We start from the raw sequence: 4,711 nt of genomic DNA, 5'->3' as shown, positions 1-4,711 counted from the left end.
GCACCGCCCAGGCCACGGCCACGCGTGGAGGGCTGAGGGCTGAGTGCCTGCTCCAAGCCACCCCACTTACAGGGAGGCTGCGGGAACCACGCATGCGGGTAACCATGGCAACTTCCAGAAGTTAAAAAAAATAAGTTTGTGAGTTGTTGGTTGCTATTCGGTGCTTGAGTGGGTTTGGTTCTTTCTTTCCTTTTTAGGATAAGGTTCCCTGCGCAAACCTCTACGAGTTTGGGGTTCAGGGTCCCAGGCTGTGCCCCTCGACTTCTAAACTACCTTCCGAGGGGGCGGGGGTCTCGTCTGAGCATCCTCCGCACAGGCCCGCTCTGTCCTCCGTGGGGGCTGTTCTTCGTGGGAGCAGTGCGCCTCCCCCTCCGCAGGAGCCCTGACAGAGGCGATCCCCAACCTCAGAGTCCCACCCAGGGGCAAAGGCACCGTTCACACGCCCAGGAGAGGGTCAGGCAGCCCCTGCAAGACTCTAGTCCCCGCGCGCAGTCGCACACACTCACACACACGCGTGCGGGTAAACTACACCCCCCACCAACGAAGTCCTGCCCAACTTAGAACCGCACCCCACGGGCCCAGGTGGCCTCGGTGGATGCCCCTGGGAGCCGTGGCCCTGGGCGCGGACCTTCCCTGTGAAGCTGACGGGAGCAGGCTCTCCACGCCAGGGGACACGCTCACGCATGGGTGGGGTGTGCACGCGCGCACGCACACACACACACACACACACACACTGTTCTTCCGTGGGAAGTCACGCACAGGCAGTGCGGCTCCCATGCACGCCGCCCCCGTTGTCCGCAGAGCACCCCCCGCAGGACAGTGCTGGGCCCGCCCACCCGCGCTGTCTGCCGCGTGAACCTGGATCCCAGACTTGACCCCACCGCCAGGCTCCGAGTCAGGGCTGTGCTGCGCACGGGCCAGCGCATGGCTGTGAATAAAGGAACCTTTTTTTAAGGCAGAAAAACCCTAAATGGCCCCTCCAGGCTTGCGGCGCGTAATTGTAGTGTGCGAGCTAATGAAAGGCCCGGGCCAGCTACTGAACACCCGCTCATGCCCGCCCGCCTCGCGTGAGCCGCCACCGCGGGGAAACCGGGCCCCAGTGGGGAGGTGGGAGGGCCGGGAAGGAGGTGGGGAGACGCAGGAGATAAAGAGCGTTTCCAGGAATGCCAACGCTCCCACGCGGATCCGATCGTCAATTAGCCGCAGGAGGGCCCAGGAGCGCCTGGCATCTCATCCCGTCTCCTTGAGGAGCCCGCCAGGCTCCCGGGCACCGACAGGACGCAGAACAAATGAGGGAGGACTGCGGGGCTTGGCGGGGCTCAGAGGCCCGGCCCGCCGCCGGCAGGGGAGTGTGTGTTCATACAGGGGAGCCTGGGAGTGTCCAGGAGCTAAGCACACACAACACACACATGCACGCACCTGAGTGCATCTCATCCCGTCTCCTTGAGGAGCCCGCCAGGCTCCCGGGCACCGACAGGACGCAGAACAAATGAGGGAGGACTGCGGGGCTTGGCGGGGCTCAGAGGCCCGGCCCGCCGCCGGCAGGGGAGTGTGTGTTCATACAGGGGAGCCTGGGAGTGTCCAGGAGCTAAGCACACACAACACACACATGCACGCACCTGCACGCACACACACACACACACACACACGAACATGGGTGCACACATGCCATGTGCACAGCGTGCACACGTATATGCACACATGTGCACTGCACCCTTGCACACACACTAGCACATGTACACGCATATGCTGTGTGTCATTGCATGAGCATGCACATACAATGCACACACGTGTGTGTCATATCTGACACACAAACATCCCACTTTGTGGCTCTCACAGTGCCTGGTGCTCAGGAGACAAACCCCCTTCAAATGTGAGACCCAGAACTTGCCCGCGGGCCCCACCGCTCACCCCCACCTGTGAGGAGACCCGGGGTCTCCAGGCCCCACCCCGATGGCGCTCAGAGTCCGCCAGACCCCTCAACAGGCCACTCCGGAGCCTCACACCCACCCCAGGGGCCCCGGAGGCATCCAGCCCGCGTCTGAGGGAAGGTGACTGACTCATCCCCACCGTCCTGACCCCTGGCACAGCCTCCTCCAGCCGCGCGGCTATAACTGTCCATCAGCAGGGCAGGAGGGACCGTAAATCTTTCCTCCAGCAGCTCTGTGCTCAGGGCACGACCGCCCTGCCAGCGCCAAGCCCTCGCCACTCTGAAGGTGACAGAGGGGGAGGGGAGGGTCAGGAGGGGAGAGGCTGGTGGGGTCAGAGAGGAGGCAGAGCGAGCGGGGCGGAGAGCAGGGAGCCATGGCCGCGTGCTGGACTGCACACGCAGAGGCCTCTCTCTGCAGCCTCAAGGGGAGGTGGCCGAGGGTGCAGTGTGTGCGGGCCCCAGCTCGCAGGCAGCCCGAGTCTCCTATAAAGCCAGACCCTGGGGGCCTCTCAGCATCCCCTGTCCTCACTGGATCCCCACACAGCCCCGAGCAAAGCCCGTGGGGAAGGAAGAACATCCTCCATCCGGGCCTCACTGTGCACAGCTGGGCGCCGGCTGCGGGCACAGCGACCTCCCGTATGAGGCGGGCACAGAGCCCCGGGAACGGCCCTGGCCCAGGAGGCGGGGCCTCGGGCTCCAAAGCATGCCCCCTCCCTCCCCTCCAACAGACCCAGTGCCTTCTGGAATCTGGGGTACATCAATGCCTTCCAAAGCGGCCAGCGTCACAGCTATGATTATGACCGACACGCTTCCTCTACAGCCTCGTTTTCCAGCGCTCACTGCTTCCTGAGAAATCACCCTGGGGTTCGATGTTCCCCAGTCTGGTCTTAGGCGTGTTCTTCTTAGGATCTGAGCAAAACATACGCTCACGTCCACGGCAGGAAGGGGAGTGATTATTCTCCCTCTGTCAGTCTCCGTGGTGACGTGTCACAAGGACAGAGGACACCTGGGCCGCCCTGTGAGCGTAAACGCCGCCACCCTCCCCGGTGGCCCGGGGGCAGCTCTGCCCATCTGCGCTGCGTAAGTTCTACTTTTATTTTTTTTAATATATTTTTATTGATTTCAGAAGAAGGGAGAGCGAGAGAGAGAAAGAAACATCCATGATGAGGGAGAATCATTGGTCAGCTGCCTCCTGCACGCCCCACACTGGGGATCGAGCCCACAACCGGGCGTATGCCCTGACCAGGAATCGAACCGTGACCTCCTGGTTCATAGGTCGACGCTCAACCACTGAGCCACGCCGGCCGGGCACAAGTTCTACTTTTAAAAGGAGGTTTGAACCCTCGGGGGAAGCCCCTGCGGACGGTCCGTCTACCTGCTGACGTGTGGGCCAGCCAGGGACGCGGCGCTCTTTGCGATATTGTCAGACGCACACGTGCGGCGTGCACTTTCCAACAGCAGGCAAAGGTGCGCGGAGACCCAGCCACGGCCGGGGCCGCAGGGCGAGGCTGAGAACACAGGCTCGGCGCGGTCTCCCTCATCAGCGGGGGCAGGCCTGCCCGCGAGAGAGAAAAACGCGCTCACCAGAGCCGGCCTTAGTCACACTGGAGGTTTCCCCAGACTCCAACACGAGGCCCACGCAGTTAGCACAAGGGTGACAGCTTCCCCATCGAACGAGATCACCCTGAGCTTCCTGTCCCTCCCGTGGGTCCAAGTTCACGGCTGTCAATGCATCAGGCAGACGTCTGGGCGCTAAGACTGGATACACCCGGCTGTCTGGGTGCCGATGACAAGTCACTCCCCTGAAAACAATAATCCCCACCATCCACGTCCCCGCCGCTTCTCTGTCCTGCGAAGATCCCCCATCTTAGCGGAAAGTGCCCTGGCCAGCACCCCCAGAGGTGGGCACATGGACCCCAGTCTCTCAGGGGCCTGGGGAGAGTCCCTTGTCCCTGACGCGGGACCCGCCAGGCCTGACGGCATCACGTGGTCCCTCCAATGAGGAGTCAGTATTCCTGGGAGACACGCACACTTCATGTTCACTGCTCATGGGTTTTGCAAAGCCGTGTCTCGGTGGGCCACGCACTGAGCGAGAAGCAGACACGTCCTCGCACCGAATGGTGGCCGGGCGGGCGGGCAGAGTCGCCGTCTGAGAGCAGGTGCCGTGCGGCATCCACAGGCTCCCGCCGTGTGCGTGTGCGTCAAGGAGGAGCCGCCCGGGGAGGAGCTCGTCGGGGCCTGGCTCCTCCTGGCGCTGGTTTTGGTGGAGAGGGAATGCTGAGGGGAGACCAGAGGCCTGGGACAGATGGAGGTGCACGGGCCTCTCCCCTCCCTCAGACAAACCCCCGCTGGACGGCATCGAGGCCTCGCCCGGAAGGAGCCGGTGGCCGGCCGGCGGCAGGTGTCTGTCCCCAGGCCGTGCGCGCCTCTGCAAGCGGATGGCTTTCTACAACAGGCATCCCTGACCCCCGCCTCTCCTCCTGGTCCCCAGGTTCAGCCCAGCTCCACGCTGGCCAGTTTTTTGCGGGAGGGCGCCTGGCAGCTGCCTCGCCCACGCCGCTGTTATTCCAGAAACTTGGGAGGAAGCGCTCAGTACAACCACTAACCCAAGCCACGCAGGAAAATTCCGCTAAAATGGTGTATAGTCTCCCTCTTTTTCGCTGCTAGGAAGATGCTCTGACTTTAAACAATTAAACCTTCAAAAAAAAAGCCTCCCAAAAGGAGCTGCTCTGCTCTTGGTCCTCAGAGGAAGCCACAGAGTCCAGCCCCCCCCACCCCATG

This window comes from Myotis brandtii, unplaced genomic scaffold, assembly GCF_000412655.1.
Source record: "Myotis brandtii unplaced genomic scaffold, ASM41265v1 scaffold825, whole genome shotgun sequence".
Lineage (NCBI taxonomy): Eukaryota > Metazoa > Chordata > Mammalia > Chiroptera > Vespertilionidae > Myotis > Myotis brandtii.
The sequence above is the reverse complement of the archived record's forward strand: the minus strand, read 5'-3'. Positions refer to the sequence as shown.